Source organism: Crinia signifera, chromosome 3 (assembly GCF_055691185.1).
Source record: "Crinia signifera chromosome 3, ASM5569118v1, whole genome shotgun sequence".
NCBI lineage: Eukaryota > Metazoa > Chordata > Amphibia > Anura > Myobatrachidae > Crinia > Crinia signifera.
The window spans coordinates 264239241-264254705 of NC_139219.1; the positions used below are offsets into that span (position 1 = coordinate 264239241).

At 42.0% G+C, this 15465-nt stretch overlaps 1 protein-coding gene and 1 long non-coding RNA gene across 5 annotated transcripts in view; one reads left to right on the forward strand and one right to left on the reverse strand.

Annotated features, from left to right (window-relative positions):
• The window catches only part of SLC9A9 (solute carrier family 9 member A9), a 690054-nt gene that overhangs the window by 430605 nt on the left and 243984 nt on the right, over positions 1 to 15465 (reverse strand). The window lies entirely within an intron of this gene.
• On the forward strand, positions 699 to 8191 carry LOC146062715 (uncharacterized). Its single transcript, XR_014471483.1, has 3 exons — positions 699 to 763; positions 7744 to 7848; positions 8137 to 8191. It is a non-coding gene; the product is annotated as an uncharacterized LOC146062715 (long non-coding RNA).

Genomic DNA, 15465 nt, shown 5'->3' on the forward strand with positions numbered 1-15465 from the left:
ATTTCAGACCAGGTTCTGTTTGGCGATTTGGCCCAGAACTCATTTTGGTCAAGTGCACACATGGTTAATTTCAGCACAGGTGCCCTCATTTTCACTCACAAACACCCCTACATAAACCCCAACATCATTAAGGACACCTGTGAGGGTTTGAGACATGGAGATTTTGCAGAGTGGTTTGGAGTTGCTTATCTGTGATGTGGCCCATTTGGAGGAGCTGCGCAGGAGGGAGGAAGCTGCGCAACAGATCCTGGTAGCCCCCCGACTACTGCGTACCCCACGTATGTATCGTGCTCGGCTGTACCTGGACTCCCTCTCGGATCAACAGGTTGTGGGGATGTTTCGGCTGAACCGCATTAACCTGTTGGACTTATATTAGCAGGTGAGAGATGATTTGGAGCCTTTTGGGGGAGCCAACTATGCAGTGTCTGACCAGCACAAATTAATGTGTGCCCTCTACTATTTGGCCACAGGCTCCACTCAGTCTGTGACCTCATGGGCCTTGGGGGTATCACAGGCCACTTTCTCTAAGCATTTTACTCAGGTGTTACTTGCTTTAAAGAAGTTGTGGCGCACACACATCATCAGCCGTTACTTATCTGGTAAGCACATGTGCCCTGTACTCCAAAATGTACCTGTGCTGTAAGTGTACTCATAAACAAATTATTGACCAATACCATCTGTTTCCACCCACATTTTGCCTAATACACAGTGCCCAACGGATGCAGATGGTGGTGCTGACCTATCCCTTGCTGGTATCTAGCTTGTAAGTACATTTGATACATGTATGAATGAAGTTTGCAGTCAAACATGGCTCACTGGTGTTGTGGAACTACATGTGCCAGCATGCCCTGACACACTACAACCATTACAGTCCAAACCATGAGTGTCAGAGCCTGCTGGAATATGTAGATCCACAACCTTTGCCGGCCAAGGAGTTACCCCACACTACTTTAGTGCAATCCCATTGTCATATACCATTACAATATGTTAGAATTCACACAATAATTGGTTTTTATAAAAATACACAAACACAATGGTATGCGGTTAGACATTTTTACTTCTGCCTACTTTGTCAGACGCAATCTGCATTTTTGCAGGTGAAACATAACAACTGTGGGGGCATGTTACAAGATGTTTGGGATTTCACAAAATTAACAAACATATATATGAGCTACCTTCTCCCAGCATCAGGTACCCCTACACCACTTCTAGAACCTGCACCAAGCCCACCACGGGTCCTAACACTCCGCCGGGGTGGGGAAGTGGGGGAGCCATTTATTGGGGTGCTGTTACCATATAGGCATATAGATATTGTTTTATACCATCATTAATGTAATGTGATTTTAACCATAGTATATATTATGTATGTGTATATAAAAATAGGAATAGCTTAATAATTAGGACATCAGAGTTTAATGTTTAGACATCGTAGTATAGCTTTTGGGTTTACTAAATAATATGAATGACCACTTTGTAACATATCAAATGCAACTGAATTCATTTAGGAGACAAAATGTCTAAGGCATACTATTAAGCAGATAGAGTGTTGTTACCCTCCCCAGATATATCTATATTTATTAATTAAGCAATATTATATAGACACTATGGGCCAGACTCCAGCCATCTGGTTTTCTTTCTGGAGAATGTAGACTGCTAGTACATCATCCAAGTTACATTGCAGGACAGACAAGACACTATTGTGTATTTTGACAACAGGAGTGTAAAATAGATTGATGCACAGGAAGAGCCCAGAAACAGGCAATGGAGATTACCACTAGCGTCCAGACAAGCAGGAGACCCTGTCACCATTAGCATCCATAAATTCAATAACGTCATGAGAACAGGGAACTTCAATCCATGTATTTGGGATATAAGGAGAGAGATAGAGTAGACATTCACTCTCACAGACTCACAGACACACGGACAGTCAGCAAGAAACCCATTCAGAGAGTCAGGAGGAGAGATGTGAGAGAGAAGCAGGAGAAAGAATGGAATAAATAAGCAATGGGCAGGTGGTGAGGTGAATCATAGGTAGCTATACCCATGTAACTTGTAAGTATGTCATTTTATGTTAGTTTTGTAGCAATCTAAGTTTGTCAATTGTTTAATATAATATAAGCAAGGAGGCGTATATATAAATATATATATAATAGCATATACATCGATTACTGTGTTAAAATTATTCTGTATGGTTTGTTTTGCCTATAAATAAAATCCTCCAATTGGAGCTAAAATCACAAGTCTCGAACTCTCATATTTGGGGAATCAAATTATGACAAGTACTCTGCATATTGTATTGTAAAGTCTATTAGAATATAATTGCAGATGTTAAATGTATGTGTTATATCAATACAAGATATAATAAATATATTTTATATAATCATATCTCAATATCTCAATCTCAATAACTATTATTGGGCTAAGAGAGATATATGATCCCTAAAATAAAACTCTACAATGGCGACCACGAAGGGACTTGTGAATTTTGGTATCTGATTGTATGATTATAATATTTATAAGGAGTAGCAGATGCGTGAAGCTGGCTACCTAACCTACAGAATCACAGTGAGGATGTATCTAGGAAAACGTAATACTATTGTGTATTTTTATCTTGCATTGTTTGTAGACCTAGAATAACGTATTGGTGAAACAGAACTGATATTCCATTGTTACCATTATCTGGGAGTGCACGCTTAGATATTGATAATATGGCATTATTCAGAAACATTTTTAACTAATACTACATTTACTAGGCTCAGCACAAGGGCTGGTTAGCCTGCTGACACATTGCAAGATCACAGTGGGGTATGTTACTAAATAGGCACATGATAATTGTAAGGCCTAGAATAAAATAGAATGGAAATGAGCATTTCCAAATAAATGATAATTAGTACCAGATATTAGAGTTAACTTTGAGAATCCGGACACTCTCATTGGGAGGATATCTTGTGTACAAAAGTATAAATACAGCATTGTAAAATAAGTGCAATGTTGAAAATGCAAAGAGTTGCTGTAACATTTAGGAAAATGCACAGAGCAGCGGCTTTAGAAGTTAAGCAGGAATGTAAAGAGAAATCAGGTTCACGTCTTAAGAGCGCATGCCTGAAAATGAATGCAAAGGTGCATTCCTTCTTAAAATCCCTAAAGGTTAAGAAGTGTACTCAGAAGAATTCTGAGACAAAAGTAAATTTTCTGGTAGATTGTGAACAAACTGCTCAGATCTCTCATGAAGGGATCACAGAAGCACCCAGCAAAGGTGTTAGGAGCAGGGATGAGACCACAGAGGGGCTCATTCACAAACAGACTACAAAGTCTGAAATGGTCACAGATGCTAATCAGGGCTCTGTAATAGAGAGAGAACGTAATATTACTACAAATAAGGCAGGAGCAATGAGAGATGTCCCCTGCACTGTTTTGATTAAGGGGGGAGATCAGTACAATAAGGAGAGTGATTCTGCAAAATCCACACTCATAGTCCCTATTGTGACAAAAGGAATTGTGTTGCCCTCAGGGAAAAGGGAACTGGCAATAACCTTGTACACACACTCCAATTGTAGGTAAAGTTGTCACAGAATTAAATGAGCAAATGTATTCAGCCACAAATATGTCTGAGCTGAGCAATGGCATGAATTTGAGCATGCATGATCACACAAAAGGTTCCACCATCTCTGTAACCCCCACACAGCAGTTAGAGACATCTAGTGGTGGAGCAAATGTCCACAGTCTCTTAGAGAGACCACATGCAGAGTGTCAATCTGTGAACACCACACAGAAGTACAGGAATGCTAAAAAGCATCACCAGGATGAGAATGTTTATATGTCCTGGAGTCCTAACCATTTTATTTTAGGTTTGGTCAAACATGAAGCTCCGAGACATACCAAGCATATATGGCACAGACTAACCAGTTTTTCGCCCCACAAGTATATTTTTCAGAAGCTCCAAGTTTCCAGGCTGAAGAAACTCGTAGGACCACCAAAAGCAAATCAAGATAGGATGCATCATGGCAATGACAACAGGGAGTATCGTTCTTTTACTTTTAGATTAAATGTAGTTATTGGGTGGTGTAAGGAACTGCCACATGTTTAAATGGATACAAGATCTAGATTAAATGTAACCTGCATCATACCTGCAGCAAAGTTTATGTTGTCAGTGACATATACTATTACATAGAGGAGAGAAATGGTACAAACCAGAAAACATGGCCAGCAATGTAGGACCAGTAGATAGCACAAAAGATATAGCAGCAATGCCACAAAAGTACGGAAATAGCAATAATAGTAATTGTATTTCTTTTTGTTTCAATTTTAGGTTACAAGTTCTGCACAAGCAGCTTCAATACTAAAGGATGCAAAACCCCAAACAAAGCTCCAATTTACACCAAAGTTCTACTAACCCTTTTATTGCTGCAATTATACAAAGAGCCAGTACCTCACACAGCTTGTGTTTGTCATCCAAGGAGAATCCACAGTAGCTCTAAAAGGACTGACACATGGACAACCCCAAACAAGTTTTTTCTTCTTCAGGAGAAGTTCGTTAACCCCCTCACTACAGCAATCATTGTTTGTGTGTTTGTCAGGACACATGCTCACACCTCTTACAGTGTGAATCTCACCCCTGCAAGCATGCAGAATCCTTTTGTACTGTACATACGTTTTTAATCGCTGATCTGGTCACACATATGATCTTCATTTTTATGTCATTGTATATACCTTGTAAATATTTGTTTTCTTTTTCTTCTTATTATATGCTGATTATATATATACGCTTCCTTCTTAAAAAGCTTCAAACTAATTTAAATATCAGACAAAGAATGGTACGCCTTACATAAAATTGGAAAAAAAAAATGTTTTGTTAGTCGTTTCTCTTAATACAGACATAACCAAGTCTAAGAGAATGAATAATAGCATAGATGGGATATTGTAGTTATTTTATATGCACATGGCTGCATATCACACACACTGGATGGAATTCGATATAGACAAACCCATTCTTAACAGATATTTAATATTTGTTTGAAGCAAAATCATAGTCATTTGTTGTATTGATAGGATGTTGTCATAGATACGTTAAATCAAAATATGTATTGATAGGATGTCGTCATAGGTATGTCAAATCAAAATATCATTGTTAGTTATAGGATTTAGTTGGTGTATGGTTATTTTAGTTTAAGATCAGATAGTATATAGGAAGGTAGGTAAGAGATCAGAGACTGAATGGTAAATTGTTATTCAGTGAGGAAATTTAGTATAAATGGAGTGGATCCTTTAGAATCTACCCCAGACATTTACCTGCCAATGCCTGAAGATAAATGTTCTTATCAACAAGTAAAGCAAAAATACTTGGTTAAAGTTTCAACTGCTGTATTCAACATCACAAACTGTTTTGTTCAACACAACGAGGTTGGGGTTAAAGAGAGACATGGACACTTATCATGATTGCAGCGCGATAATCTTAAAGGACGCACAAGGACACTTGTCACGATCACAGCGATAATCGTAAAGGACATACAAAGCAAACTCGCTAAGGACTGCATTAATGAGGCTGATCAAAGGCCCTGTGTTTTTCAAAACTATGGTGAAGAAATTTATCAAGACCACAGCACTCCAAGGGCCACACACATTCCCTCTATACATGTAAAGCAACATGTCAAGCAAGTCAACAGCCTCGAAGAAGAATTCTACTTCTACGTCCACCATACGGCAAATGTAAAGTGTCTCCAAGAACTGCAACCCACACAGGTGACAGCACTCAGCCAGGAAATCACTGTGAGCAACAATACAAGGAAAGTGTCCTCACACATCGACCAAACAACATCTACAAGGCAAGCTGTGGCGTGGCATATAACTGTCTGTAGCAATGAAAATATTTTCCTCATGAATACTGAATATAAATAACCTCTGTCCCTGGTCAAATTTAGTTATTATAGGGTAAAATAGGTTAATTAAATGAAGGATATTTCATACCAATGGTTAATGTATGGTTAGGAGAGTTGGGAAAAGAATGTTTGAAAATATATATGAAGCAATTATGGTAATTTACTGTGTGACCAATCAAAATAATTTCTCATGGTCACAAGCGGGGGACTGTTACCATATAGGCATATAGATATTGTTTTATACCATCATTAATGTAATGTGATTTTAACCATAGTATATATTATGTATGTGTATATAAAAATAGGAATAGCTTAATAATTAGGACATCAGAGTTTAATGTTTAGACATCGTAGTATAGCTTTTGGGTTTACTAAATAATATGAATGACCACTTTGTAACATATCAAATGCAACTGAATTCATTTAGGAGACAAAATGTCTAAGGCATACTATTAAGCAGATAGAGTGTTGTTACCCTCCCCAGATATATCTATATTTATTAATTAAGCAATATTATATAGACACTATGGGCCAGACTCCAGCCATCTGGTTTTCTTTCTGGAGAATGTAGACTGCTAGTACATCATCCAAGTTACATTGCAGGACAGACAAGACACTATTGTGTATTTTGACAACAGGAGTGTAAAATAGATTGATGCACAGGAAGAGCCCAGAAACAGGCAATGGAGATTACCACTAGCGTCCAGACAAGCAGGAGACCCTGTCACCATTAGCATCCATAAATTCAATAACGTCATGAGAACAGGGAACTTCAATCCATGTATTTGGGATATAAGGAGAGAGATAGAGTAGACATTCACTCTCACAGACTCACAGACACACGGACAGTCAGCAAGAAACCCATTCAGAGAGTCAGGAGGAGAGATGTGAGAGAGAAGCAGGAGAAAGAATGGAATAAATAAGCAATGGGCAGGTGGTGAGGTGAATCATAGGTAGCTATACCCATGTAACTTGTAAGTATGTCATTTTATGTTAGTTTTGTAGCAATCTAAGTTTGTCAATTGTTTAATATAATATAAGCAAGGAGGCGTATATATAAATATATATATAATAGCATATACATCGATTACTGTGTTAAAATTATTCTGTATGGTTTGTTTTGCCTATAAATAAAATCCTCCAATTGGAGCTAAAATCACAAGTCTCGAACTCTCATATTTGGGGAATCAAATTATGACAAGTACTCTGCATATTGTATTGTAAAGTCTATTAGAATATAATTGCAGATGTTAAATGTATGTGTTATATCAATACAAGATATAATAAATATATTTTATATAATCATATCTCAATATCTCAATCTCAATAACTATTATTGGGCTAAGAAAGATATATGATCCCTAAAATAAAACTCTACAGTGCTGGATACACTGCTGAGGGTTGATGCTGCGCCACCTCCCACATTGGCTTCCAGCTGCTGTATTTGGGCCTGCATACCTAGGCATTGGTCTGCGCTGTGCATGATTGGCTTAGTGCAGCTATACTTTGCGCAAGGCTGCGAATATGCCTATTCTGTTCCCTTACAGCAGAAGTTTGTTCTGCAAAACGGGTGTCAATGCTGTTAGCAATGCGCACATGAGTGCCTACACCTACCCGTACACTACGTGCAATTTTGCGTAACTGAAGAAAGGTGTCACGCATGTACCCCTGGATGTTACCTATTTGCAGGCTTTGGGAGGCCATGAATTCAATCTGTTTGTCCTTGAAATTGACCAAGGAGTTAGCTACTTGGGAAGCAGAAGCTGCTGTATGGGGTGTGTTTGTGGGTGGGGGTGGGTTGGGAGACACCCCACTTGGGGGAAGATCACTCTGTGATGAGGTCTGTATTTCTTCCTCTGCCGCAAAGGTCTCGACCGGTTCAAGAATGATGTCCATTTCGTCTAACACCATTATTGAAGAATCTGTTTGGTTGGTCCCTAGTTGTATAGCACCTGTGGATACAGATGAAGAGGTAAGTACTGATGCATATATAGGCCACACTGTCATCTATACTGTTTTACATAGGGCGTGAGATGCTGGACGCACATACCTAGGGGTCTTATGTACTTACACATGTACCCCGATACAGCATGTAACATTGACATGAATAATATGTCACATGCCTAGCTCAGATGACATTAATTTCCGTTGCAATGAAGCAGCAGGAGATGAATGTAGTGTGAGATATTGTTGATGTGACATGGGTGTGTGTACTGTATGTGTAATTGCGTGTTTTTTGTTCCTTTACCTGCTTCCGCAGATTCTGCAGCAACGGGCCTTCTGTTCTTGGATGCCGCAGCACTTCGGGATCGACAATCTGTACAAGGAAAGATGGGCAGCCATTATGGACCTTACAATGGATAAGCATTTACAAAACACATGCATTGAAATGACTGTAATGGACAATACTTCCTTTGGATAAGGACTGCATTATTTCCTCACCACATTTTTTTTTTCACACTATTATTTGGTAAAATTATTATTAAATTAGTGGCCACATGACAACTATTGGATAATCTGTGGTATGTAGTCATGGCAGCTAAACCACCAGTACACCTCTGTGTTTTTGGCCACATACATGTTAGGCTGCTAGAAAGAATGTTACAGTGTTGATCAATATGAGCAGTTGTGGAACTACAGGGCCCAGCATTATGAGCAATTTTAAAGTAGGAGCATGCAATTTCTTGTGCATGACCTTGCTGGGCTATGTAGTTCCACAGCAGCACTTTACTTAGCATAACAATACAAGTGAACATTATAGTTATAAAACATTGGCATGTATGTTTAAGATTGCATGGGGTCACACTTACCAGCTCTGGATGGCGTTTGCGGCCTATCGGTATCCGCCACGTGCATGCCAGGCAGGACCTCAGGGTGTATGATGCGCTTCAGCTTCACCTCATACGAAGTGTAGCACACAGTGGTGGGGCTTCCTCCTCCAGTCTTGGTGGCCTCCTCCAACTCCATGGCCATTTTACTTTTCAACTGCCTTTTGATGTCGTTGAATCTCTTTTTTACATTGCGGACCAGGCGCTTGTGCTGACTGACAGCGTTCACCGCCTGGGTGATGTCCTTCCACATAGCCCTTTTGCGCTGTGCAGTGGTCTTGTGGTGAGATTTGCCAAGCAAACGGTCAAACACTGGCATGATAGCCCGGACAAGTGCAGCATTTTCCTCATATGAAAATCTGACCTTCCCGCCACTTTTGGTGCGGCCAGCTTCCACCTCCTCCTCCTCATTTTCGACTCCAGCCATGTACCCCTCCTCCTCCATGCCAGTGTCTTCCTCCTCCTCACCACCATCTTCCTCCACCTCTGACATGTGGCCCTCCTGCAGCTGCTGTGGGGTATGGTCAAGGTCTTGGCTATAGGATGGGGATGCCAGCGGATCCTCCACCTCCTCCTGCTGGGGCTGGACGCCCAGGGCCTGGTCTGGGGCTGGCCTTGCTGTGGCCATGCTGCCTGCCACACTGCTGGCTCTCCCACTTGGCTGGCTGCTGCCACTGCTCCCTCTGTCACTGCTCCCTCTGCCACTGCTTCCTCTGCCACTCCTCACTCTGCCACTGCTCCCTCTGCCACTGCTCCCTCTGCCACCAACACCTCTTCCTCTAATCACACTGCCACTGCTCCTCTCCATGCTCCTTACTTCCTATCAAAGAGTGAAATGGCGCCAATGCCCCTTTATATAGGGGGTGTGATGCATAATGGAGGGGACAGAGGTGGGCCAATAGGTTGGTGGGTTCTTACTCATGCGGAGACAGTTTTGTAAATCGCACTCCGGTTGGTCCAAAACTCGCACATGACCGGCGGAAGAACTCGCACTTTTTTGTTACTTAAAATCGCACCACTTCGCCGCAAATCGCACCTCTTCGCACTTTTCAGCCTCCAAAGCGCATCACATTAAATATGCGAATTATGACTGAAAAATGCGATTTGAAAAAGGGCAAATAGCGGCGATGTGGTGCGCTAAAAAAACATGCGCATTTATCTTATCCCATAGAATGTCACCCATTGTGTCCAATCTTCAATCTAAAGCGAGGGGAGCTAGCGTAAGGTCTTGTTTAGCTGCACATATCGCCTAAACCCGACCAAACTAATGGGCGCAAGAAAAAAGTACTGTTTCAGTGCTCAAAGGGGTGTGTGAGCGGAGATGCTAGCCCCAGCAGTCGGACGCGCTTGAACAGAGTTACAATTGAATAGCTCCATTGAGAGCCCTCTAGTGGTTTCCTGAATTGGCCCCTGATGGACGGAATAGATTTTGTGGCCTGTACAGATTCAGATGGAGGCACTGTTAAATGGAGACAGTAAAAGCATTGCACCACTTATACACAGACTTGTGCATATTTCCAATCAAGGCAGTGCACCAAAGGGGGGGTTACACATAAAAAGGGCCATTCCCAATGCATATTATATATGTTTAATACAGTGATATTTGTTTTAGGCTCTTAAGTCTTGTTCTCTATATACCCGTTTGTAGCGGGTCAGACCCGTATAGACGCAGGCATGTCAATGCCTGCTTGGGGCGGGCAACTGACATTACATGACGTCAGTGCCCACCCTGAATTCGTCGGATAGCGGGCACTGGAAAAGTCAGTCCAGGCTGTCTCTTCTTAGCGAACAACAGAGAAATCATTGGTGAGTGACCATTAAATGATTTATCTCCCATTCGTTTGCATCCACTCGCATACTAGGGGACAGATTCAGCCGGCAGGGGGAGGGGGTGGGGACATTCGGCATTTACACATCTCAAGTCTCTAATATGTATGACTATAATATTGCATGTAAACATGTTGACTATGTGGAACAAATACATTGGCTTTTCCATGTTGACCATTGCGGCTGTAACTATGCTTGATCCGGGTGATGAAAATCCTAGTTTTAGCCCTGTTTATAGCATATAAAGGATAACATTCACACAGTTAATACTTCAGGGCTCTGCATCCACATAATGAATCACTGCATAAAACTCCCAACAAAGGAATACTAATAGAATGTAAAGCTTTCTCTCCAAAACATGGGAATTAATGAGCAAAGAAAGAAAGCTTAATGGCCAAGTAACGGAGATGTCAAACGAGAATTCATGTTCACCCTATAAATGCGTAGTAGCATCAGTTTAACCAATTGTGAAAATCTATATATATGGCATGAGAGCTGGCTTATTGGGAATTAATGGACTGACGACAGGTATTAAGGGGCTGAATTCTGAAAAGGGGATAGCCCTATTACCAATGAAAACTAGTGGGGATCATGCATATTTTGATTCGCCCTATGCACTGCCTCGCTGATGGAGTTAAGATGGCCATACAGCTACAGATTTATTGTCAGATCTGGCTGGTTGGAACAAAAACCTGGTAATATCTGAATGACAGTTTGTCAGTTTTCCAGCATTTCGAAGCAAATTGGTCAAATGCCATTTGCTCTCATCCATTACCAGGTTTTTGTTCCAACCATCCAGATCTGACAATAAATCTGTAGGGGATGCAGTTAAAATCCCGGCGGTCGGGATCCCGGCATTCAGAATCCTGACGCCGGAATCCCAACCGCCGAAATCCCGACCGCCGAAATCCCGACCGCCAAAATCCTGACACTTTCTCCCTCCGTGGGTGTCCACGGACGGAGAATAAATTAGCTACGCTCGGCACCGGGCCCGCTGCGTGGCGAGCGCAGCGGGCCCACAAGGGGGGGCGAACCACGCCCCCCGTCCCCCCCTTGTCGGGATTCGGGCGTGGATTTTGAATGCCGGGATCCCGACCGCCGGGATTTCATACTGAATCCATCTGTAGACGTATGATCAGCTTTAGAGCAGAGTTTGGTTTAAATGGTAATCCAAATCTGTATGCAGGAATCCAGCTGTTCTAAGAAGATAACAATGAAAAGGAAATGTTGTCTATAAAGCTGAACTGGTATTTCCAAGACTGAATCCCTATTACACATTACTACATGCACAGCAGTTTCTCGAGCTGGATGAGTGGTGCAATAATACAGGGCACCTGTGCCATGGACAGTATTAAGCATGGAATATTATTAAAAATGTGCCTCCCAAAATGGTCACCACCTCCGAAAAGATCATTTTTAAGGGTGCTAGCAGAGGCGGTGGCCATTTTGGGAGGGCTAATTATTGATTCAGAAAAGGAGGCAGCAGGCTGGCCAAATGGTATCTGCATCAGCAGTGAAGGTACTTGTGTATTCTGCATAAGAAAATCGCATTGCATGCATTTTTTTGCGTGCAATGCGGTCACATCAATGCGATTTCCCTATGTAATTTATTCACTGCTCTATGCCCGCGGGCGGTGCGATATCCCATCGCACGCGATCGCACTCTAAATCGCATGCGATTTTATAGGGTGTGATGCCATTTACTTTACTATACACTTCTATGAGATGCAATGAGATTCTAGGCACCCCCCCCCCCCCACTATCCACCTCACCCCGAAGCATGGCGAGCGCAGCCGAACTCGTCCTCCTACCTTTTCATACCCCCAATATCCACGTCAGCATGGAGTTGATTAAATATAGTGTGGCGAGCGCAGCGAGCCCGAAGCCTGGCGAGCACAGCGAGCCCCGAGAGGGGACGCGGAATACATGTCCCGTAATCCACGTCCCCTCTCTGCGCTCGCCACACTATATGAAAATCAGCTCAGCGCCGGCGTGGATAGTGGGGGTATGAAAAGGTCAGGAGGACGCGTTCCGCTGCGCTCGCTACGCTTTGGGGTGGCGTGGATAGTGGTGGTGGGGGAGGGGGGGTGCCTAGAATCTCATAACATCACATAGAAGTGTATAGTAAAGTAAATGGCATTGCACCCTATAAAATCGCCCGTAGGCAGAGAGCAGTGAATAAATTACATAGGGAAATCGCATCGCATGCAAAAAAAACGCACGCAATGCGATTTCCCTACGGTGCTGTACGTATGCAAATAGGGCGCCGTGCTAATACACAAGTACCGCAGCAAACCCCCTGACATTGAGCAAGTGCTGTGTGGCAGGAGAACCTCCTGACCACGAGGCACTATTGTGTCACTGTAAGGTGATCTTTTCATGCCAGCCCGCGTCCATTGCAAGAAGACCACACCCATTGCAGTGAGGCCATTCCCCATTCTGAGCATGCACAAATATTAAATTTTTATCATGCCAATGGGCGAGGGGATTTAAGGGTTTGCACTGGGATCCACAATGTGCATGACCCCTGGAGCAGTTGGATAAAAATGAGAACAATAGTACCTTATGGTCCAGTACAGTGTCCCCTTTCACTGATCCTGTTGTCGAGCCTGTGTATATGCATATGAAATGCTACATTACACTGTTATAAAGGATAACACTGCAACGTTCCCTTAATTTTGCAGATACAGCAGTAGTCACAAACTGAATATAGATATACTGCATATCGATTTAATCAGGAGAAGCTGCATGTAAGTCGCATTTGCTCGGTTTTGTAAATAAGACCCTATTGAATGAAAAAAGTCATAAAAACTGCACTAGAGTCACACGGAGCTCACGCACTATGTATAACATGACTTCTACTGTATGGGAGGATAGATGTATGTGGACACATCTATATTATAAAACAATATATGCAGGGGAATTGCAAATATTAAAGACTAGTAAGCCTGTTTGATGCACATGCTACCTTGTGATTACCTCAGGGTTTGTACATGTGTGAGAAAGAAAGATGTAGTTTCACCCGATGCCAACAGATGGCAGTGTTTTGGAGACACACAAATGGACACTAGACATATATATTAGATGATCCCCTGTATGTATGGTGGAATGGCAATTTGCTTCTAACAATTTTCTATTGAAAAAGCGGGATGCAGTTACAATCCCGGCGGTCGGGATCCCGGCGGTCGGGATCCCGGCGTTCAGAATCCCGACGCCGGAATCCCGACCGCCGAAATGCCGACACATTCTCCCTCCGTGGGTGTCCACGACACCCCTGGAGGGAGAATAAATTAGAAAAAGCAGCCCTCATTGATTTCTATGGTTGTGGATTAAAAACAGAATTTAACAAATTGCTTGGCTCTGTGTTAGCCAATGTATTCTATAGGATATGAAACACATTGGGTAAAGTCACCACTTTTACACGTCGCAAGGGTGAGATTTTACTTTAATACATTCCGGTTAACTATAATTGCTTATTGCCTTACAAAAAAAAAAAAAACTGGTGCTAAGAAATTATAATTATCCAATCTAAAATCTGATAATTGATAGAAAGGCCACTAATTGTACATGGGTCCAAACATTCTTGAATCAAAGTAACAGTATAATCAAAATATGCAAGCATTCAACATACAGTATATATAATTAGTGTGCACCTGGGTCTGCTATTATGGGATACCGTAGAACACTAACTAGGGCACTACTATGGGGCATAACACAAACTAGCACAACATTAACCAGCATAAAATTATGGAGAATAACAGCGTGCATGTCGGCTCAAACTGTACTTGTTCCAGTCCAGCTATAAGTTGACTTTCAGATCCGGTCTGGTTCAAGCTGTACTTGCTTCAGATCAGCTTCAAAATGTATTCCGTGTTCAGTCAGTATAGAGCTGTAATTGCTCCAGTCCAGCTTCAAGTTGTTCATCTCTCCTGGCCAAGGCAGAGATGAACCCTATCTACAACTGTACCACTTTGATACCCAATGGGCTCAATAGTGATTTTGAGCTCAAGTGGTTCTTGTAAATATCCCGATGTGCTCAGAAATACTTGTTGGTTTTGTGAATATTTTCATGTACTCAGAATAACTTTGGCCTTTGTATATGCTTAAAATGTTAAAATATCTCGTTGTGTCTAAAATCACCTTTTATACTGCTGCTGCTGCATCCATGATAGAAATATCTCATATACCGTATGTAAAAATAAAAAATGAACTGTATGTAATTGTGCTTTTCTATTTTCTAGTACATTCGTGCCCCGCTGTCATGGCAACCCCATCGCGTCCAAACAACTCCATAGAAACTAAAGGAGCGTTTTAAAAAACCACCCAGTTCACGCTGGACCAATAGAAAAGTCCCCTCTGACGCTATGCGTTCCACAGCATCTCCATCGATGACGCTGCCGGGACGGAGACACAGAACCACGTGATGCGTTCCATGCCCAACCAATCAGGGAACACTTCCGGCGGACGCTTCCGGCGGCGTGCGTTCCACAGCCGGAGAGCGCACCGCCGCATCCTCCAAAAGAGAGGAGTCTAAAAGAATAATATGCTGCTCAAACCTCCAGCATATAAAGGACATCCCACGGGAACCCGCACTCTGTATAAAATACAGTTATTCCGTCTACGTACGATCCCATATAAGAATATGCCACCGGAAGTGACGGGGGGTTTCCATGACAACGACTCCGAGAATTTTTTTAAACCCTTTTTAAACCTTTTAAATCAGTAATTTTTATGAATTTCAACACATATAATATGATGTATATATATGTTTATTGCATTATGTTAAATACAGGCAATTTTGATGGGTGAAAATACCAATGTGCCCCATACACCCACCTCATTTCCTGTTGTTCACCGATTGGCTGTTCATCTCTTAAATAGAAGCTGCTCACTCAGCTCCAGTACATCCTGAAAAAGGTCCTAGACCGAAACGC